Source organism: Aquarana catesbeiana, linkage group LG10 (assembly GCF_042186555.1).
Source record: "Aquarana catesbeiana isolate 2022-GZ linkage group LG10, ASM4218655v1, whole genome shotgun sequence".
Taxonomy (NCBI): domain Eukaryota; kingdom Metazoa; phylum Chordata; class Amphibia; order Anura; family Ranidae; genus Aquarana; species Aquarana catesbeiana.
The window spans coordinates 28,225,139-28,249,357 of record NC_133333.1 but is presented as its reverse complement, the minus strand read 5'-3'; the positions used below and the strand labels follow the sequence as shown (position 1 = coordinate 28,249,357).

Genomic DNA, 24,219 nt, shown 5'->3' with positions numbered 1-24,219 from the left:
CATGACTTTTTAAAAGCGTGGTTTACTGCGATCGTCCCCTGATCCTGTTATGAGACGATTGTGGCAAAAACGCATTGCGTTTTAAAGAATGAGGACACCCCGAAATGCATGTTGTGCAGCAATTGCCACGTTATTTGGAATTCGTGACGTGAGAACAGAGTCTTAGTGTTAGAGTGTGGTGCCCTCTAAAGAACAACCTCTGTTCGGAACGCTTCTCGGCCTTTTGGCTAAGATCAAGTCTAGTATCTGTTCTTATCAGATACCAGTGGAGGCGCTGTGCTACTGTCCCGACCTATGGCGGTAGGTTGGGGTGGTGGTGGCTATGCAGATCCACTGGTGTGATGATAACCTAAAAGGTTAGTATCGGTCGGAACCAAAACCGAACTTCTCAACGAATGGAGGGCTGGGAGGGTTACCCCCCTGCTAGGGATGGAGCTGCACTGGTCTGGCCGAAGGCCGGGCCCTGAAAGAAGCCTGTGGTGTATGTGCCCCTGGAGTGGCAGCCCAGGGGTGCCGTAATTCTCACTGTGTTGGTGTCCCACTTTGAGTTTTACTGGCACCAAGTTCACTGCACCATACACACTTTTTTTGCACCTGCCTCTTGGGCCGAGCCTTTCGGCTAGGACCAGAGCAATGTTTTATTCCTGGCCTAAGGGCCGGCCATTGCACCATAAAATGGCACCTATTGCACTTTCTCCACTTTCCTTTTCCCCACTTTTATGTTTGTTTGTTGTGTTTGTCACATTTGTATTTTTTGTTGGTTGGATTGTACACATTTTGTTCACATTTGACTGGTAGGGTGTAGATCCTCTGGCCTGCCCTGAACGTCTTGGGAGGGGGTGGACATGGCCTTCTGGCTTGGTTTGCCCTCTCTCATGGGGTCTTCCTTCGGGGGAGCCCCACCTAGTACTTGGGTGGGTCTGTCTCGGCAGACCTCCCAGAGAACGGGATCTGTCTGGTTTTGGCCATATGGACCAGTGAAGTACCCCAGTCTCCGTGTAGAGCCTAACGCCCCGGGGGGATCAGGGCTAAGGTCCTACCTCTTCGGAGGAGGACCATGTGTACACCCTGTGCACGTTTTGGGTCTCACTTTTTGGTGTGCACTTTTTTTTGCACCGGGTGGAGTCTGAGTGTGTTCACACACCGCGGGCTTTAAAAAAAATAAAAATCGGTGTTCGGAACGCTTTTCAGAGGCATTGACAGAGGCGTTATATTGCCTTTGCCTCCTCTCCACCTGATTTAACCCTATAATGTTTCAATACCACACCTCAATTGCCTGTGTTGCACGCGGTTGCAGATGGTCCCATTAATTTCAATTGGTGAGTGTGACAGGCGTTGGCGCCCACGATATGTGTACAGCCCGGTCTGGCTGTTATTATTTTACAGTTCGGGTGGGCAGCCGAGGAGGGGGGGGAGGGGCAGTAAAACATAGGCTCAGCAGTCCAATTTTACATACATAAAAGAATTGAAATCCAATGGACGAAAGGGGCAGGCCAGGGACAGTAAGGCTAGGGAGGAGAGGGCTAGTTGATGCTGGTCATCCTCCACCCAGGAAATGAGGCGGCGAGTGCTATCTGACTTGCTGCATCTTCTAATGCACATTGTGAGAAGCTCACAGTGTGCAGTGAAATCAGAGTAAGCCATTTCAGTCCAGGAGAGGAGCCGGTACAACTGAAAAAGCTGGACCACCATCATCCCACCATGGAAAGGGGGTGGGGTACTCCCGCCGGGAACTGTTCTATAGACAGCCATGGATGGGTAGCCATACAGATCACATGCACTGCTTCCTCCAATCATTGAACAGGAATTTTGGCAACCAAAATTGACTGTTGGCTCCTCCCCTCTTCTGTGATTGGAGGTCGCACATCATGTGACCACTGTAACTGGTCTCCTGGCTCCTTAGCAGCACTGACCGGACGCATTTCACCCCAGGACCATTTAATACATCTCCTTATAATTAATAGGGGCCCCCAAGTGAAAAGATCCTCCATTGTCTCATCAAGGGGCGCCCTCACAGAAGATGGCGCTCAGCCATTGTGTCCCCTGGCAGTCTCACTCCTCCTGCCTCCTTTTCCTCTGTACCGTTCTCCTGTGCTGGGGCCTCCGCCATGGCTGCTACACCTGCATCGCCACCACACAGGAGCTAGAAGGCCTCTGCCAGTACCTCCAAGACGCCAGCAAAATGGAGGATCTGGAGAAGTGCAAGGAGGCGCTCAATAGAGGGTTCCAGCCCCTGGACAACGGCACCATACGTATGCTGACATCCTTCTTCATCATCTATTAGCTTTCCTGTATAGGACGTCTCAGTTCAAAACATGGAGCTGTTGCCCTTAGCAACCAACCAGATATTGTTTACTAACATAAGAGCCTTAAATCTGATCGGCTGCTATGGATATGCTCAGTCTTCTTTTACCTGAACTGTTTACAAAATATTGAGCGGTTGCCCTTAACCAATCAGATATTGTTTATTAACATAAGAGCTGAAATCTGATTGGTTGCTATGACTACAGTCAGTCTTTTTTCCCTGTACTGTTTAACATGGAGGCGTTGCCCATTGTAACCAATCAGATATTGTTTACTAACATGAGACCTGAAATTTGATTGGTTGCTGTGGCTACACTCAGGCAAGCCTGCCACCCAATGCAACGCCCTGCAAACCGCTTGAAAAACATGCCGTTATGGCGCATTTTTTCCAAAAAAATGGGTTAAAACAAGCAGTGAGGAGGAGGTGTCACATCGCCTCCTCCCTGCCTGCCAATCGCCTCTGAATAGCGATCCATGCGTGGATCTCTCTTCAGAGGAGCAGCAGGTTTAGACACACATCCAAATCTAGCCTAAGAGCCTGAACTTCTGCCAGGTTTTTACATGTCACAAAAGTGAGTACACCCTCACATTTTTGTAAATATTTTATTCTATCTTTTCATGTGACAACACTGAAGAAATGACACTTTGCTACAATGTAAAGTAGTGAGTGTACAGCTTGTATAACAGTGTAAATTTGCTGTCCCCTCAAAATAACTCAACACACAGCTATTAATGTCTAAACTGCTGGCAACAAAAGTGAGTACACCCCTAAGTGAAAATGTCCAAATTGGGCCCAATTAGCCATTTTCCCTCCCCGGTGTTATGTGACTCCTTAGTGTTACAGGGTCTCAGGTGTGAATGGGGAGCAGGTGTGTTAAATTTGGTGTTATCGCTCTCACTCTCTCATACTGGTCATTGCAAGATCAACATGGCACCTCACGGCAAAGAACTCTCTGAGGATCTGAAAAAAAATAATTGTTGCACTACATAAAGATGGCCTAGGCTATAAGAAGATTGGTAAGACCCTGAAACTGAGCTGCAGCATGGTGGCCAAGACCATACAGCAGTTTAACAGGACAGGTTCCACTCAGAACAGGCCTCGCCAAGGTCGACCATAGAAGTTGAGTGCATGTGCTCAGCGTCATATCCAGAGGTTGTCTTTGGGAAATAGACGTATGAGTGCTGCCAGCATTGCTGCAGAGGTTGAAGGGGTGGGAGGTCAGCCTGTCATTGCTCAGACCATACTCCGCACACTGCATCAAATTGGTCTGTATGGCTGTCATCCCAGAAGGAAGCCTCTTCTAAAGATGATACACAAGAAAGGAGGCAAACAGTTTACTGAAGACAAGCAAACTAAGGACATGGATTACTGGAACCATGTCCTGTGGTCTGATGAGACCAAGATAAACTTATTTGGTTCAGATGGTGTCAAACTTGAGTGTCCTCAACCAGGTGAGGAGTATAAAGAGAAGTGTGTCTTGCCTTCAGTCAAGCATGGTGGTGGGAGTGTCATGGTCTGGGGCTGCATGAGTTCTGCCAGCACTGGGGAGCTACAGTTCATTGAGGGAACCATGAATGCCAACATGTACTGTGACAATACTGAAGCAGAGCATGATCCCCTCCCTTCGGAGACTGGGCCGCAGGGCAGTATTCAAACATGATAACGACCCCAAACACACCTCCAAGACGACCACTGTCTTGCTAAAGAAGCTGAGGGTAAAGGTGATGGACTGGCCAGCCATGTCTCCAGACCTAAACCCTATTGAGCATCTGTGGGACATCCTCAAATGGAAGATGGAGGAGCGCAAGGTCTCTAACATCCACCAGCTCCGTGATGTCGTCATGGAGGAGTGGAAGAGGACTCCAATGGCAACCTGTGAAGCTCTGGTGAACTCCATACCCAAGAGGGTTAAGGCAGTGCTGGAAAATAATGGTGGCCACTCAAAATATTGCCACTTTGGGCCCAATTTGGACATTTTCACTTAGGGGTAATTAAAGCGTTTGTTAACTCAAAAAAAATAAATATAGATCCTGGTCCCTTAAAGCGGAATACACAGCACAGTGCTTGTGCTGTGTAATCTGCCCCCCCCCCCCCCCAATAAACTGTAAAATAAAAACCTTCCTGAACCTGCCACTTCCTGTATGCTCTCTCTGCACTGACCACGAAAATCATGGCTGCTGAGCCATGACGACTGTGGTCAGAGTGCGTCCCTCCGTCATACGCTGCCTGCTCTCAGCTCTCCTCTCTCCACCCTCACCCCCTCCTTCCTGCCTGTCATCTCCCTCTCTGTCTGTCTGCGGCCCCGGACCCCGCCGCTATTATTGTAAAAGAAAAACCTAAAATTGTCACTGGCAACCCCTCTATTAGAGGCTGGCATAGCACACTATGTAAGTTGCTTTGAAAAACGAGTGTTCTAAATACCAAATTTCAGCTGTCTTCAGGCCGGTCACATGACTCGCGGCCGCTTTACAGCTCCAATGAATAGATTCTGCAGAGGAGCCGAGCGGCCACGTGATCTCCCCATGCTGACGTCAGAGGGAGATGGCGGCTCCTCCCACAGAAGACCATTGGAGCTGTAAAGCGGCCGCAAGTCACGTGACCGGCCTGAAGACAGCTGAAATTCTGTATTTAGAACACTCGTTTTTCAAAGCAACCTACATAGTATGCTATGCCAGCCTCTAATAGACTTTCTTAAAATAATGCCTTAAAAAACACATTAATGGCTGTGTGTTGAGTTATTTTGAGGTGATAGCAAATGTACACTGTTATACAAGCTGTACACTCACTACTTTACATTGTAGCAAAGTGTCATTTCTTCAGTGTTGTCACCTGAAAAGGTATAATAAAATATTTACAAAAATGTGAGGGGTGTACTTACTTTTGTGAGATACTGTATATCTGTGTCCCCACTAGGGAGATTCGCTGTTGTCACCGGGGCAGGAGGTGATGGGAAATCTAAATATAGTCAATAGAACAGGATGTGAGGGGACATCTTTCTATGGGGACACCTGTTCTGGTGACAACTGAGCCCACACTTAAGAGGAATCTCCTCTCACTTCCTGATGTGGTGTCAATGAGACAAAAAAGTGATGGAAAATTTTAATATTTGAGTTGTCACGAGAACAGGACCTGAAATCTTCCAATGGGGACACCTTTTCTGAAGACAACTGTCCCCATGTTTTGGAGAGATCTCCTCTTACTTCCTGCTGTGTCTCCGGGATTGGAAATGAAGAGAAATCACCAAAACGGGACACCAAAAAAATAAAAGAAAAACGTTTTTAGGTAGAATCCCCCTAATTATCCTGTAACCGTTGTCACCGAGACAGGAAGGGTTGAGAAATCCAAAATCTTCCAATGGGGACACATGTTCTGGTGACAACTGTCCCCTCATTTTGGAGAGATCTCCTCTTACTTCCTGCTGTGTCTGCGGGACAGGAAATGAAGAGAAATCACCAAAACGGCACACAAAAAAGAAAAAACATTTTTATGTAGAATCCCCCTTACTAATTATCCTGTAACCGTTGTCACCGAGACAGGAAATGTTGGGAAATCCAAAATCTTCCACTGGGGACACCTGTTCTGGTGACAACCGTCCCCTTGTTCTGTTGTGCAACTAACGTCCATATTTCTTTCTACCGCAGCCTATGCGCAGCTAAGCAAGATAAAGGCATATCTACAAACATTCGATAAGGAAGTCAGAGGGATCAATGTGCTGCGTAAGTTTCATCTCTCCAATGTTCTTCTCATTATATGGAATTCTGGGTAATGGGAGATTTATTAAGATCAGCACATTAATTGATGTTTGTGTTGGTTTCTTATTGGCCAATCACATCTGTGCCTTGTGCTAAAACAAGCTAGTTTTGGTGCGCATGTGCATGCGCATTGCTGCGACGTTCAAATGTCCGCACAGAGTGACGCAGATTAGCGTACAATGGTGTGGATTCAGCCCATGGGCTTGTTTAGATTACCACCTAGTGGTGATGTGTAGTAGTGCACCACATTTTTTTAATGGTTGCCCAACGCATCTACAGAATGCAGCTGTGTTACAACGCACCACAATGTGCATAAAAATGCAACAGAGATTATTTTATCATGCAATAACTACTGAAGGACCAGGCCTATTTTTTACACTTGGTGTTTACAGATTAAAATCTTTTTTTTTTGCTAGAAAATTACTTAAGACCCCAAACATTATACATATATATATTTTTTTCAGACACCCTAGAGCAGGGGTAGGCAATCTCGGCCCTCCAGCTGTGGGGAAAATCCCATCATGCCTCTGCCTCTAGGAGTCCTGCCTTTTATTGTCAGGGTCTTGCAATGTCTCATGGAACTTGTAGTTTCACCACAGCTGGAGGGCTGAGGTTGCCTACCCCCTGCCCTAGAGAATAAAATGACGGTTGTTGCAACACTTACGTCACACTGTATTTGTACAACGGTTTTAAAAGTGCAATTTTTTTGGAAAAAAAAATTGTATTATTTTAAAAATAAGACAACAGTAAAGCCCATTTTTTTTTTATATTGCGAAAGATAATGTTACGCCGAGTAAATTGATACCTAACATGTCACTCTTCAAAATTGCGCCCGCTCGTGAAATGGCGACAAACTTAAAAAATCTCCATTGGCGACGTTTAGAAATTTCTACAGGTTACCAGTTTTGAGTCACAGAGGAGGTCCAGTGCTGGAATTATTGCTCTCGCGCTAACGATCACAGTGACACCTCACATGTGTGGCTTGAACACAGTTTCAATATGCGTGCGTCACTTACGTATTTGTTCGCTTCTGTGCACAAGCTTGGCAGGACAGGGCGCTTTAAATTTTTTTTTTTTATTATTATTTGTTTTCCTTCTTTTTTTTTTTTTTCACTGTCCTCAATCATCTGAGACCTGTGATGTGTCCCAGATGATTGCCTAGAGGGAGAGCTGATCTCCCTTCCTGCGCTGAGGGAAGTGACGTCAAGAGCCCAGGTGCTGAAGGAGGCAGACTACGAGGGACCCCTAGCAACAGCCATTTAAAGGTCAGCAAAAAAAAATGTTCTCCAAATGTTTTTTTTTTTTTTTATGCACATAAATGACATTTTTTTTGGGGGTGGAACACCACTTTAATGAATTTAAAAAAAACGAAACGGTAAAGTTAGCCCAATTTTTATGTATAATGTGAAAGATGATGTTACGCCGTGAGAATCGTGAACTTTATTCTAAGCAAAAAAATCTTGATTCTCATTTTTTCCAGAATCGTGCGGCTCTAGTGTGAACCTGGCCTTAGCGAGGGTTATGACACCTGCCGGTTTATTTTTGCCATTGGGGAGATTCCCCATTACTTCCTGTCCCATAGCTAATACAGGAAGTGAGGGGAAATCCCTGCAAATTAAGGGAATTCCTTGGGGACTCCCCAGGTCACCAGAACTAATGTTACCATTGGAAGATTTCTCCTCTATTACTTTTCTGGGGGACAACCCAAAATTTGGTATTTTCTTTTATTTCCATGATAATGGTAAAAAAAGACAAATGGAGAGGGTGAATCTCCCTAATGGGGGCACAGACAGCAATATAAAATTGACGAGGGTTCTAATCCCGCTCCACTCCATCCAAAACAAAACAAAAAAAAAGTTTTGCCTTTAGTTATTCTTTAACCACTTGCCGACCAGCCGCCGTCATTATACTGCGGCAGGTTGGCACGGCTGCACGAATCGCCGTAGGTGTACGTCGGCCGCTTCAAGAGCGATAGGGGGTGCAATGTCCGCCGGCCACCCGCGATCGCTCCACAAAGAGCCAGAACAGGGATCTGTCAACGTAAACAGACAGGGACAGGGAAGTAAAGAGAGCTCTGCTGTTCCTAGTGATCAGGAACAGCGATCTCTCTCCTCCTCCAATCAGTCCCCTCCCCCCCACAGTAAGAAACACCTCAGTAGGGAACACTTAACCCCTTGATCGCCCCCTAGTGTTAACCCCTTCCCTGCCAGTTACATTTATACAGTAATCAGTGGCAATTTTTAGTTCTGATCGCTGTATAAATGCCACCGGTCCCAAAAAAGTGTCTAAAGTGTCCGATCTGTCCGCCGCAATGTCGCAGTCCCGCTAAAAATCGCAGGTCACCGCCATTACTAGTAAAAATAAATAAATAATAAAAATGCTATAAACCTATCCCCTATTTCGTAGCCACTATAACTTTTGCACAAACCAATCAATATACGCTTATTGCGATTTTTTTTTTTTTTTTTTTAACGGAAGAATACATATCGGCCTAAACTGATGATTTTTTTTTTCTGGGATATTTATTATAGCAAAAAGTAAAAAATATTGTTTTTTTTTTTTCAAAATTGTCGCTCTTTTTTGTTTATAGTGCAAAAAATAAAAAAACGCAGAGGTGATCAAATGCCACCAAAAGAAAGCTCTATTTGTGGGAAAAAAAGGACGTCAATTTTGTTTTGGTGCAACGTCGCACGACCGCGCAATTGTCAGTTAAAGCGACGCAGTGCCGAATCGCAAAAAAATGGCCTGGTCATTAAGGGGGGGTAAATCCTTTCGGGGCTGTGGTTAAAGCTGGCCGTACACTGAAGAATATTGTCCAAAAATGTTTAATTTTCGAAAATGTTTGTTCAATATCCTAATGTTCAATAGGGGCAAATCGACGTTCGTTTTTGTAGTTTCTTATCTGAACGAATGAAATTCTAGTCTAGAAAAATCATTTGTATTTGTGTATAAAGGTAAAAACATTGTACATTCATTAAAGTTCTATACACTGGTTGGACAATGGGAGGAAAATACTCGGAGTCGATCATGGGAACATCGAATGCTCTGATGAGCGATCGTTCTAAATGGTATGCCAAGATTTAACGCACCTTTCACCCGTGTTTGGGGAAAATGACTTCTGATTATTATTATACAGGATTTATAGAGCGCCAACAGTCTGTGCAGTGCTTTACAATATAAAGGGGGACAATACAGCAATAATACAATAATATACAAGAGGGTTAAAAGGGCCTTGCGCATAAGAGCTTACAATCTACAGATTCTGATGATTTGCATTCAATGTTTCTAAACGTACAGATAACATTCACATGCTTGTCAGTAACAAGCATAGTACCTGCATTCTGCTTTTAGGTACCGGTCCCCTTTGTAGCCATGGAAGAGGTCCAGGATGTGATATGATATTGATGTATATAACAGGATGACAACCATAATGACTGCAGAAAGAACAAGCAATGACCTGAAATCAACTCCTGGTCTTCTCACATGCGCCATCTAGTGGTCAGAGGCTGAAATTACTCTTTGTCGTCTCACACACTCCATCTAGTGGTCAGAGCATAAGGATTAAAAATAGTCAATGTTGATTGATAGAGCGCAGATTACTCCTCGCCTTCTCGCTCACTCCATCTAGTGGGCACAGCTTGAAATTACTCCTGGTCTTCTCGCGCACTCCATCTAGTGGTCAGAGACTGAAATTACTCCTGGTCTTCTCACACACCCCATCTGGTGGTCAGAGACTGAAATTACTCCTGGTGCTCTCACATACTCCATCTAGTGGTCAGAGACTGAAATTACGCCTGGTCTTCTCGCGCACTCCATCTAGTGGTCAGAGACTGAAATTACTCCTGGTCTTCTCACACACCCCATCTGGTGGTCAGAGACTAAAATTACTCCTGGTCTTCTCACACACTCCATCTAGTGGTCAGAGCTCACATCACACCCGGTCTTCTCACACACTCCATCTAGTGGTCAGAGCTCACATCACACCCGGTCTTCTCACACACTCCATCTAGTGGTCAGAGGCTGAAATCACACCCAGTCTTCTCACACACTCCATCTAGTGGTCAGAGCTCACATCACACCTGGCCTTCTCACACACTCCATCTAGTGGTCAGAGCTCACACCCGGTCTTCTCACACACTCCATCTAGTGGTCAGAAGCTGAAATCACCCCTAGTGTTTTCATATACTATATTTATCAGAGTATGGTCAGAGGCTGAGATGACCTTCTCACACACGCCATCTGGTGGTAAGTTCTCACATCACTCCTGGTGCTTTCACATAGTCCCTCTAGTGGTCAGAGGCTGAATTACTCCTACCATCTCTCACTTCATCTGGTGGTGAGAAGTAGATATCAATCATGATGTTCTCACACACTCCATCTAGTGGTCAGAGCTGAGATCACTCCTGGTCTTTGGAACTACACTGCATCTGAGCACCACAAACCAAAAACCCTATTTAGTTTATTTTGTAATATATCAAACTGCCCATCCATCCATGTCTCCATGCTTTATTATGCTGAGAAATCACTTTGGAAAACACCCACCTAGTGTCACTGGCCGCAGGCATCTTGAGTAAAGGATTAATGTAGCATTTACTTCCTAGAATCCATCTGCCCTTAGCTCATGCATGTAGGAGGATGTACTTAGTGAGAAAACCCCTCCTCCCCTTCCTGAAGACTCCTAGTAATGTATGGCATCCTTTTCCTAGATCTAAAAACCAGGTGGCAAAAGAAGAAATGTAAAAAAAATATATATTGCTATGAGCATAAGGATTAAAAATAGTCAATGTTGATTGATAGTGCAGATTACTCCTCGCCTTCTCGCTCACTCCATCTAGTGGGCACAGCTTGAAGTTACTCCTGGTCTTCTCACACACCCCATCTGGTGGTCAGAGACTGAAATTACGCCTGGTCTTCTCGCGCACTCCATCTAGTGGTCAGAGACTGAAATTACTCCTGGTCTTCTCACACACTCCATCTAGTGGTCAGAGCTCACATCACACCCGGTCTTCTCACACACTCCATCTAGTGGTCAGAGCTCACATCACACCCGGTCTTCTCACACACTCCATCTAGTGGTTAGAGGCTGAAATCACACCCGGTCTTCTCACACACTCCATCTAGTGGTCAGAGCTCACATCACACCCGGTCTTCTCACACACTCCATCTAGTGGTCAGAGGCTGAAATCACTCCTGGTCTTCTCACACACTCCATCTAGTGGTCAGAGCTCACATCACACCCGGTTTTCTCACACACTCCATCTAGTGGTCAGAGCTCACGTCACACCCGGTCTTCTCACACACTCCATCTAGTGGTCAGAGCTCACATCACACCCGGTCTTCTCACACACTCCATCTAGTGGTCAGAGCTCACATCACACCCGGTCTTCTCACACACTCCATCTAGTGGTCAGAGCTCACGTCACACCCGGTCTTCTCACACACCCCATCTAGTGGTCAGAGGCTGAAATCACTCCTGGTCTTCTCACACACTCCATCTAGTGGTCAGAGCTCACATCACACCCGGTCTTCTCACACACTCCATCTAGTGGTCTGAGGCTGAAATCACTCCTGGTCTTCTCACACACTCCATCTAGTGGTCAGAGCTCACATCACACCCGGTCTTCTCACACACTCCATCTAGTGGTCAGAGCTCACATCACACATGGTCTTCTCACACACTCCATCTAGTGGTCAGACCTCACATCACACCCGGTCTTCTCGCACACTCCATCTAGTGGTCAGTGCTCACATCACAACCTGGTCTTCTCGCACTCTCCATCTAGTGGTCAGTGCTCACATCACACCTGGTCTTCTCGCACACTCCATCTAGTGGTCAGAGGCTGAAATCACTCCTGGTCTTCTCACACACTCCATCTAGTGGTCAGAGCTCACATCACACATGGTCTTCTCACACACTCCATCTAGTGGTCAGAGGCTGAAATCACTCCTGGTCTTCTCACACACTCCATCTAGTGGTCAGAGCTCACATCACACATGGTCTTCTCACACACTCCATCTAGTGGTCAGAGCTCACATCACACCCGGTCTTCTCACACACTCCATCTAGTGGTCAGAGCTCACATCACACCCTGTCTTCTCGCACACTCCATCTAGTGGTCAGAGCTCACATCACATCAGGCCTTCTCACACACTCCATCTAGTGGTCAGAGCTCACATCACACCCGGTCTTCTCGCACACTCCATCTAGTGGTCAGTGCTCACATCACACCTGGTCTTCTCGCACACTCCATCTAGTGGTCAGAGCTCACATCACATCCGGTCTTCTCCCACACTCCATCTAGTGGTCAGAAGCTGAAATCACACCTAGTGTTTTCATATTCTATATTTATCAGAGTATGGCCAGAGGCTGAGATGACCTTCTCACACACGCCATCTGGTGGTAAGTTCTCACATCACTCCTGGTGCTTTCACATAGTCCCTCTAGTGGTCAGAGGCTGAATTACTCCTACCATCTCTCACTTCATCTGGTGGTGAGAAGTAGATATCAATCATGATGTTCTCACACACTCCATCTAGTGGTCAGAGCTGAGATCACTCCTGGTCTTTGGAACTACACTGCATCTGAGCACCACAAACCAAAAACCCTATTTAGTTTATTTTGTAATATATCAAACTCCCCATCCATCCATGTCTCCATGCTTTATTATGCTGAGAAATCACTTTGGAAAACACCCCCCTAGTGTCTCTGGCCGCAGGCATCTTGAGTAAAGGCAGATGATTAATGTAGCATTTACTTCCTGGAATCCATCTGCCCTTAGCTCATGCATGTAGGAGGATGTACTTAGTGAGAAAACCCCTCCTCCCCTTCCTGAAGACTCCTAGTAATGTATGGCATCCTTTTCCTAGATCTGAAAACCAGGGGGCAAAAGAAGAAATGTAAAAAAATATATATTGCTATGAGCATAAGGATTAAAAATAGTCAATGTTGATTGATAGTGCAGATTACTCCTCGCCTTCTCGCTCACTCCATCTAGTGGGCACAGCTTGAAATTACTCCTGGTCTTCTCACACACCCCATCTAGTGGTCAGAGACTGAAATTACTCCTGGTCCTCTCACACACTCCATCTAGTGGTCAGAGACTGAAATTACTCCTGGTCTTCTCACACACTCCATCTAGTGGTCAGAGCTCAGAATACTCCTGGCCTTCTCACACACTCCCTCCTGCACGTCCTGGAAAATTTTTTGGAATTTTTACAGAATCTTTTAAATCTATTTCAGCAAAGTGAACACACTTAATTTTGCAAAATTTTTAACCACTGTTTTTTTTTTAATTTAACAATTTGGCATGAGGTCGCAAGGAGTAACAAACTTACAGGCAAATTGTCGCCCCTTCCTGGAGCTTTTCTTCCCAAAAAATCCATATGAGAAAAAATTGGGAGAAACACAATCTGCCCAGTTGGACGGTAATGAAAAAAAAAACCTGAGTTTTTCCTAAATGTCTGCCTATAAATTTATTTGAAAGCCTTAAATCCTGCCCCACAAATTGACCCCCTTCTTCCCTTGAGACCCCTATTGCATACCTCCCAACTGTCCCTGATTTCGAGGGACTGTCCCTGATTCGGAGCAATGTCCCTCTTTCCCCCTCATTTGTCCCTCATTTTGGTCTGATCTACTGTATATAGTTGTATATAAAATGCACTTTTTATCTATCAAAAAGTGTTTCCCAGCGCTAAACCTTTCATCTGATTTCTAAATTGCTGCATTTGTAAATTCCAAAAGCCAATATAAGGGGTGTGTCCTATGCCTGCATACTTTTGCTGATAGGTGTCCCTCATTCCCATCTCAGAAAGTTGGGCGGTATGGATACTGTATGTATAACGCTATAAAATAACAAAATAAATAATAATAAAAAATGTCCACCAATTTTTTTGCAGTGGATCTCCAGTCATGGAACCTTCTGTTGGCAAGGAAGATTGCAGACTATGTGATAGGTGTACAGGCCATTGCATCACGTAAGAACAGTGTGCTTAAGGCTCCATTCACACTAGCGCGTTTTTTGATGCATTTTGCATTTTGCAGAAATGCACGGGAATTTTTTAACATGGGTTCCTATGGAACATGTTCACATCAATGCCTTTTTGTTTCTCTGCATTTTTGGAAAGGGTCAGGGACTTTTTTTCATGCAAAAAGCAGCGTTTTGCATGTAATGGATTTCAATGGGTTTTTGCAGCGTTTTTGATGCGTTTTTGCCGTTTTTTTTTTTTTTTTTAATTTTTTTTTAGACTGTAAAAAAAAACTGAAAAAAAAAAAAAAAAAAAAAACGCAAAACGCAAATCGCGGCAAAAACGCCGCAAAAACGCTGCTCAAAAACGTGGCAAGCATGAAAAAAAAACCTACAAAAACACTCAAAAGCAACATGCATAGGTGTGAATCGAGCCTAATGTCATCTTTTTATAAATGGTATCGCAGCTCATTGTATGTTATTTTTACACAATATCAATGTGTTCTTCTAGGGCCGGTTCACACCGCATGCAGTTCAGTGTTTTTTTACTGCATCAAACACGCATGAAAAGTAGGTTATATGGTTCCCAATGGCATCGTTCACACCAGTGCGGCCAGTTTCAGGAAAAAAAAAGTAGAACACGCTGCATTTTTCCTGCGCTGGATTGTACTGGAATGCAGTAAAACGCTTTAAAAATGCATCAAAAATGCACCGGAGACCTCAGCACAGTGAAAAAGAAGAAGAAATAAAAGCATCTGAAATGCAAGCCAGAAACGCATCAAAAAATGCATTAAAAAACACGCATGCAGAAACACACCCGAAACAGATCTGGCATGTGGTGTGAACCAGGTTCACATCTATGGGCTGGTTCACGCCAGAAAAACGCACCGCAGATCTATTCGAGATGCATTTCTGCATGCACGTTTTTAAAAGTTTTTGACGTATTCCGGTGTTTTTGATGATTTTCTGGATGCATTCCAGATGCTTTTTTTCCTGTTTTTTGTTTGTTTGTTTTTTTAACTGTACTGCGGTCTGGTGTGTTTTTGATGCATTTTTGATGAGTTCCAGTGCATTCTTTATGCGTTTTACCACGTTTCAGGGCAGTTCAGTGCAAGAAAAATGTTCTACTTTTTTTTTTTTCTGGAACTGGAACACCCTGGAACTGACCGCATCGGTGTGAACTATGTCACTGGAAACCATATAACCTACTTTCCATGCGTTTTTGATGCATGTGGTGTGAACTGGCCCTATATGTTTTTAGTGTGTTTGCAGATCCACAGAAACGCACTGCTATCCATTTAACCTTATTTCCTATGGGTCCCATTCATATCTATGCAGTTCCCGGCAATGCGTTTTTTTTGGAAAGGTGCACTGAATTTTCTACCCACAGTGTGTTGTTCGCTTTTTAGACTTCAGTGGAATTGCATGAAAAATGCATGTACATGCATTTTTCATGCATTTCTGGTGTGTTTTCCTGCATGACAACAGTCAGCTTTTTCTAGCAACATCAATACTCCCCCCCCAAAAAAAAGAAAATTAAAAGTGCATCAGAAATGCGCTGCAAAAACGCATCAACCTCACATGCATAGATGTGAACCTGGCTTTAGTCGTTACTCACAGACAATGTAGCTATGCGCTTCACTTGACAGCAATGTTAAGATGTTTCTTCTAATGGTGTTGTGCTTTGATATTAATGGGCTAGCAGAGGAATAAATGATATAATAACTCGTCCTATACCACCCATTGTTGGTGTCATTGAGAGGAATTGTGCTCCATCATTGGTGTAAATGGAAGGAATAGTGCCCCATTGTTGGTGTAAACGGTAGGAATAGTGCCCCATTGTTGGTGTCATTGAGAGGAATAGTGCCCCATCATTGGTGTCAATGGAAGGAATAATGCCCCATCATTGGTATTAGTGGAATGAATAGTGCTCCATTGTTGGTGTCAGTGGAAGGAATAGTGCCGCATTGTTGGTGTCATTGAGAGGAATAGTGCCCCATCATTGGTGTCAATGGAAGGAATAGTGCTCCATTGTTGGTGTCAGTGGAAGGAATAATGCCCCATCATTGGTATTAGTGGAAGGAATAGTGCCCCATTGTTGGTGTCAGTGGAAGGAATAGTGCCCTGTCGTTGGTGTCAATGGAAGGAATAGTGCCCCATCATTGGTATTAGTGGAAGGAATAGTGCCCTGTCGTTGGTGTCAGTGGAAGGAATAGTGCCCTGTCGTTGGTGTCAGTGGAAGGAATAATGCCCCATCATTGGTATTAGTGGAAGGAATAGTGCCCCATCATTGGTATTAGTGGAAGGAATAGTGCCCTGTCGTTGGTGTCAGTGGAAGGAATAGTGCCCTGTCGTTGGTGTCAGTGGAAGGAATAATGCCCCATCATTGGTATTAGTGGAAGGAATAGTGCCCCATTGTTGGTGTCATTAAGAGGAATGGTGCTCCATTGCTAGTGTCAGTGGGAGGGCTGGATAAAGACAAGCAAAGGGCCACATTTGGCCCGCAGGCCGCAGTTTGGAGACCACTGATCTAAACAAACAACACAAAAAGGGCATTCCTGGCTATACCTAGGTTACAAACAAGCAAATGTTAGAATATTTTGGTATCATGGGGCATTGATGATAATACCTGGGCAACAAATGGGCAGTCATACAAGATGCAGGCATCAAACAGGCAATGTGGCAATATGGGAGCAAGTGGGCAATTATTACAATACATGGGCAACAAACAGGCAATTAGTGGAGGGTGAAGATCCACATTCATTATTTATTTATTTTTTTAGGTCATCAACTTGCAGCCTGTATGCCCCCTTGTGGTGAGTGAAAGAAAAACATTCATACATAATAGCAGACTATTCCTACACAACACCGCAGAATTCCCCTTACAAAGATAAATACAGATCAGCTTCAACTGAAGGGCTTAGGCTGCTTTACACACAAATTATTAAAAAAAATGAATTGACTGATTTGTGTTCTAAAGTCCCGGTACTATAACAGATTTAGATACACTAACTAATTTAGATAACACGTTGAAGCCAAACTCCAACTCACACTTTATAATCAGTAACAGCACACATTTTTTTTTAGGGAGGAGTTTACATAAATAGGCTGACGATTGTAAGCACCCTTGTAAATGGTTTGTCTCAACGTTCTAATGGCTACATCTGCAGGACAGCTTGTTCTGTTGAAAAACAACAGACTTACTGGCCAGATCACCAGGTGGAAATAAAGAAAAGAAAGCCTAAAAAAGAAAACAAATGCAGCCATTACATTGAAGAATTGGTAAGCTGCAATATAATAATTCTTCTGGGTTTAATACCACTTTAAGGTGATCATAAACAGTCAAATATGTCCCTGATTTAATTTTTCAGTTTAACATTGGACCAGGTGGAAACCTGAACTGCAGTGGGATCTCTCGCTATCTGAAAAAAAGAGAAAAAACACAGTTGAGACTGCCTAAACCCATCAGCAGACACCAAAAGACACCAGCAGACACCAAAAGACACCAACAAACACTAATGCCACGTACACACGAGTGGACTTTTCGACGGTCTAGGTCCGGCGGACCGGACTCCGTCGGATAATTCGATCGTGTGTGGGCTCCAGCGGACTTTTTTTTCCCAAAAGTCCGATAGACCTAGAAATAAAACAAGTTTCAAATCTTTCCGGCGGACTCGAGTCCGGTCGAAAAGTCCGCTCGTCTGTATGCTAGTCCGACAGACAAAAACCAACGCTAGGGCAGCTATTGGCTATGAACTTCCTTATTTTAGTCCGGTCGTACTTCATCACGTACGAATCCGTTGGACTTTGGTTGATCGTGAGTAGGCAAGTCCGTTCATTCTAAAGTCCGTCGGAAAATCTGTCGAAAAGTCCGCCCGTGTGTACGCGGCATAATAGACACCAACAAACACCAATGAACACTAAGACACTAAGACGCCATACACACTATTAGATTTTCTGCAGATTTTTCTCTTCAGAGTTACCGAAACCATATATTGCAAGGGCCTGCCTGATTCCATACAAATGGAAACTCTAATGCCGCGTACACACGAGCGCATTTTCTGGCATACTTGGTCCGGCGGACCAGAGTCCGCCGAACAATCCAACCGTGTGTAGGCTCCGGCGGACTTTTCCGGTGGACTTTCTCCCAAAAGCCCGCCGGACCTAGATTTGAAACATGTTTTAAATCTTTCCGTCGGACTCAGTTTCTGGCGAAAAGCCCGCTCGTCTGTATGCTGGTCCAACGGACCAGATACGACGCAAGGGCAGGGTATTGCATTTCGCGCTCGCTGCAATAGGAAAAACAAATTCTCCTATTGCGGCGAGCGCGGGTCATACCAGGCCCTTAAGTCTGGTATGGATTATAAAGGGAAACCCCCTATGCCGAAAAAACAGCGTGGGGTCCCCCCTAAAATCCATACCAGACCCCGATCCGAGCACGCAGCCCGGCCGGTCAGGAAAGGGGGTGGGGACGAGCGAGCGCCCCCCCCCCCTCCTGAACCGTACCAGGCCGCATGCCCTCAACATGGGGGGTGGGTGCTTTGGGGGAGGGGGGGCCCTGCGGGGCCCCCCCTCCCCCAAAGCACCTTGTCCCCATGTTGATGAGGACAAGGGCCTCTTCCCGACAACCCTGGCCGTTGGTTGTCGGGGTCTGCGGGCAGGGGGCTTATCGGAATCCGGGAGCCCCCTATAATAAGAGGGCCCCCAGATCCCGGCCCCCCACCCTATGTGAATGAGTATGGGGTACATAGTACCCCTACCCATTCACCTAGGGAAAAAGTGTCAATAATAAAACACACTACACAGGTTTTTAAAATAATTTATTAAACAGCTCCGGGGGGGGTCTTCCTCCGGCTTCGAGGGTCTTCCTCCGGCTTCGGGGGTCTTCTTCCGACTTCGGGGGTCCCTCCGGTTCCTCTTCTCCCGGCGTCCGGTTGGTTCTTCTCTGCTCTCTCCAGCCTCTTCTCCCAGTGTTCCAGTTCTTCGGCCGGCTCCTCCGCTGTCTTCAGGCCGCTCTCTTGCCAGCGGAGGTCCGGACTTCTGGGCTTCTTGTCTTCTTCCCTCTTCTCTTCTCCAGATGTTGACACGACGCTCTCTCAGGCTAAACTGCTCTCTGAGGGCTCCGTTGTGATTTATATAGGCGTCACCCGGTGACCACGCCCCCTAAAACGTCACAGTCCCAGCATGCCCAGGGACTGTGACATCATAAGGGGGTGGGGTCTAAGCCTATATAAGTCACAACGGAGCCCTCAGAGAGCAGTCCAGCCGGAGAGAGCGTCGTGTCAACATCTGGAGAAGAGAAGAGGGAAGAAGACAAGAAGCCCAGAAGTCCGGACCTCCGCTGGCAAGAGAGCGGCCTGAAGACAGCAGAGGAGCCGGCCGAAGAACTGGAACATCGGGAGAAGAGGCCGGAGAGAGCGGAGAAGAACCAACCGGACACCGGGAGAAGAGGAACCGGAGGGACCCCCGAGGTCGGAAGAAGACCCCCGAAGCCGGAGGAAGACCCTCGAACCCGGAGGAAGACCCATCAACATGGGGACAAGGTGCTTTGGGGTGGGGGGGCCCCGCAGGGCGCCCCCTCCCCCAAAGCACCCACCCCCCATGTTGAGGGCATGCGGCCTGGTACGGTTCAGGAGGGGGGGGCTCGCTCGTCCCCACCCCCTTTCCTGACCGGCCGGGCTGCGTGCTCGGATCGAGGTATGGTATGGATTTTAGGGGGGACCCCACGCCGTTTTTTCAGCGTAGGGGCTTCCCTTTATAATCCATACTAGACCTAAGGGCCTGGTATGACCCGCGACGGGGCTCGCAAGGTGTCAATCTCACCGATAAAAGCGGCAAGATTGACTTCCTTTTCTAGTCCCGTCGCACCTGAGTCACGTTCAAAATGAACGGACTTGTCCGTGTGTGGGCAAGTCCGTTCATTCTGAAAATCCACCGTAACTCCGGTGAAAGTCCGTCGGAAAGAAGGGGCGGACTTAGCTCGCCTGAAAGTCCGGTCGTGTGTGGGCAAGTCTGTCCGTTTTAAAGTTCGGCGCACCTGGCGGACAAAGTACGTCGGAAAGTGTGCCGGACCAAGTATGCCAGAAAGTCCGATCGTGTGTACGCGGCATAAAGGTTTGACCTCATATTATATGGTTTTGGTAAATCTGAAGACAAAAATCTGCAGAAAATCTAATAGCGTGTATGGAGGTCTAACAGACACCAATAGACACCAATAGACAAGGCTGGCCATACATTATACAATTATCTTGTACAGTTTTCCTTTAGATTTAACAAAACCATATAATATGAGGGCAAACCTAAACACTTCCAATTTGTATGCAATCAGGTGGGTTCTTGCACCACATAGCTGAAGGTAAATCAAAAGGAAATTGAATAAGAACATTGTAAAATGTATGACCAGCCCAACAGACACCAACAGACACCAACAGACACCAACGGACACCAATGGACACCAATAGACACCAACAGACACCAGCAGACACCAGCAGACATCAATAGACACCAACAGACACCAGCAGACATCAACAGACACCAGCTGACATCAAAAGATACCAGCAGACATCAATAGACACCAACAGACACCAATAGACACCAACAGACACCAAAAGACACCAGCAGACATCAACAGACACCAACAAACACCAATAGACACCAACAGACACCAGCAGACACCAACAGACACCAGCAGACATCAATAGACACCAATAGACACTAACAGACACCAGCAGACACCAACAGACACCAACAGACACCAATCAGACACCAACAGACACCAGCAGAAACCAGCAGACACCAATAGACACCAACAGACACCAATAGACACCAACAGACACCCGCAGACACCCGCAGACACCAGCAGACACCAATAGACACCAACAGACACCAACAGACACCAGCAGAAACCAGCAGACACCAGCAGACACCAATAGACACCAGCAGACACCAACAGACACCAGCAGACACCAGCAGACACCAGCAGACACCAGCAGACACCAATAGACACCAACAGACACCAATAGACACCAGCAGACACCAATAGACACCAACAGACACCAACAGACACCAATAGACAAGGCTGGCCATGCATTATACAATTCTCTTGTACAATTTTCCTTTAGATTTACCAAAACCATATAATATGAGGGCAAACCTGAACACTTCCAAATTGTATGCAATCAGGCAGGCCCTTGCACCACATAGCTGAAGGTAAATCTAAAGGAATTTGAAAAAGAACATTGTAAAATGTATGGCCAGCCCAACAGACACCAACAGACACCAATAGACACCAATAGACACCAACAGACACCAATAGACACCAACGGACACCTGGTCAGACAGTCAAGCTACAAACTGCATGGCATATAGTAATTGCAGCATCTCATACAGAAAAAAAACAAAAAATGTCTACCTTCTGTTTTTCCATATAGGCCTTCAAAAACAAGCCCGGACATATAACTGCAGACGATGCGTAGAAGAGGACTGCGATGTACCTGTGGCTTGTGAACGTAGGTGCCACTGGATCGTTCAACATTTTTTTTAGAACAGTAGCCATCATTATATGATGTCCCAAGGAATACATTATTCCACCCCAGGCCAAGCAAGCCCCATTAAGGCCCCATTCACATTTGGAGATTCCAGATTGCATGGAAATCACTGCAAAGCACACAACGCCTTTCTGGGTACCACTCATTGTAAATGGCGTCCCCGGGGACCATCGGGGGATGGGGCCTGGATGGAGCCGGGCTGAGGCTGCTCTCACTACCGTGACTATCGGGTTCTGATGGTGTGCGGCATTTGAGTTAATTTCCCTTCTCTATACTGCTTTATGTGCGACACGCAGAATCACGTGAAAATCGCCCCCCACAAAATTGCAAGCAGGAACTTGAGTTCCCGCTACGTAAAGTATGAATGGGGCTTTAACTATACTGAGGTCTACAGAGGGTTGCCACACATAACCCAAATTGGGTTTTAGAAGGCACGCTATTTGGGGCTGAATGGTCTTGTAATCTGTTAGACTCCTAGTGCGACTAATAGATAGAAGGTGATATCTCTTCAGGGTAACCTTCAGGCTAAATGAACATGAATGGATGGGATGTCCGCACGTATTGTGTATGCATGCGGGTGGAAGCAAACTTTTGAAGACTTTAACAACCTTCAGTGCAGTTTATTAGACTAAAGCCAACGTGTTTCAGGGTTACTGGACCTCCTTCATCAGGTGTATTGGAAATAGCTCACTGTCTCAGATAGATCTAAAGATAGGGATATCTTAACCCTTCCTGCAATACATCGAACATTAATATATCTATTACAAATATATCTATTACTGTATATGCAGTCTGGCTGTATACCAGTAATACCTGCTGTGGAAGTGCTGAGCAGAAAGCCACCACACACCCGAGGGATCACTGGTGTCTAAATTTATCCAAATCTATTAGGAAGGATATCCGTAGACCCAATCCGTCTGAACAGTTTGGTCACCTGCTGATTTGGCACCATCCACAGCCAACTTACCTCTTCAATAAGACACTGAAGTGGAATCCAATGTAATTTTATTTTGGTTAATTGCAGTACAAAGGATGTTTTCCAGTCTTTTGAGGTGTCTTGAAGAAGACAATGGCCTTCCTACGATGAATTTTATATATAGTACAGCCCAGCAACCATAGGCGGCCCAGTGTGGCCCAGATTCCCCCTGTTTATACCCCCTGATATTTCACCAAAGCCCCCTAACCGGGCTCCTAAATTGAAAAAAGAAATAAATAAAAACTACTGACACCGTCCACTGCCCTACTGACTCCATCCATTGCTTTACTGACACTGTCAGTATATATACACACATATGTGTTTTAGCTTTGGGGTGCTCACCCTAATGCCATAGGCTGGGCACACCTATGCCAGCAGCCTAAATGTGTGATTTATGTCAATTCAGTATCAGTGCCAATATATATATAATTTATATGTATAATTTGTAATAATGGGTTGAGCTAAGACTAAACTAACTAGCTCTAAACAGGAGAGGAGAGCGATCTGCTTCTGCTCCTCCTCCTGCCCTCTCCACCTGTGCCTGCCCCACCCACACTCCCTGGCAGTTTTGTGCCTCAGAGAAGGGGATGTGTCAGCAGGGAGTTTGAAACCCAGCAGCCAGAGGAGAAAAGGTGCAACCCGCCGATCCATCCGTCTATCCACTGTGGGTGAAGTCTCCTTCCCGCCCTCCCTCCTCTCTCTTGCCTCCCAGCGAGTACTCTAATGTAGGAGGGACTTTGATGTAAGGGGGGCTTTGGTGAGCAGAGACCCCCTTACATCAGAGTTCCCCTTTACATCAGAGTTCACAACATTCCCCCTTACATCAAAGCTCCCTTAAAGTGTTACTAAATCCAAGACCCTGCACTCACTATATCTGATCTACAGTACACAGAACATGGAAATGCAATTATTTTCGTAAATATAAACTGCTAAATACATTTTCTCATCAGAAGTATGTAGCAGTCTTGTGACTTCTATCAGTGCCTGGTTAAAACTTGTAGGAGGAGTTTTCATTCTACTCTGAATGTCCTATGAGGCTGCAGGACCCTTGACCCTCTGTCTTGACAGTGCTGATTGGCCCTGTGCTGTTCACGTGCACTCTCCTAAGAAAAAAAAAAACTCTCAAGCAATACACATCAAACTGAGCATGTGCAAAATGACTCCAAAGGCTCTGTCTTATCAGGAGACGGGTTGGGGACAGTGGAAGAAGGGGAGGATTAGCGAGAACAGGATCAAACAGCTTTTTTTTACAGAGGATTAACCCCTTAGGTTTCACAGTGAGTATAACAAGCATACTACTGCATATACAGACTGATTTTACTGCTGTGGGTTTAGTAACACTTTAAATTAGGGTTCTACTTTACATTCCAGAGTCCACAAAGATCCCCCTTACAGTGTAAGTGGAAATTCTCTGTTGTAGGGGTTGCTCTGAGGACTCTGATGTAAGGGGCACTCTGCGGACTCTAATGTAAGGGGGCGCTCTGCGGACTCTCATCTAAGGGAGATCTGCAAACTCTGATGTAAGGGAGATCTGCGGACTCTGATGTAAGGGAGATCTGTGGACTCTGATGTAAGGGGTGCTCTGTGGACTCTGATGTAAGGGGTGCTCTGTGGACTCTGATGTAAGGGGGGCTCTGGGGACTGTAATGAAAGGGGCACTCTGCGGACTCTGATG

At 45.7% G+C, this 24,219-nt stretch overlaps 1 long non-coding RNA gene and 1 other non-coding gene across 2 annotated transcripts; both read left to right on the top strand.

Annotated features, from left to right (window-relative positions):
* The first annotated feature begins 207 nt into the window (after positions 1-207).
* LOC141111603 (U2 spliceosomal RNA) lies at positions 208-389 on the top strand. Its single transcript, XR_012236464.1, has one exon. It is a non-coding gene; the product is annotated as a U2 spliceosomal RNA (small nuclear RNA).
* A 13,564-nt stretch (positions 390-13,953) lies between these two features.
* Positions 13,954-21,529, top strand: LOC141109959 (uncharacterized). The gene is made up of 3 exons (XR_012236206.1): positions 13,954-14,031; positions 16,805-16,837; positions 21,452-21,529. It is a non-coding gene; the product is annotated as an uncharacterized lncRNA (long non-coding RNA).
* Positions 21,530-24,219: the final 2,690 nt, after the last annotated feature.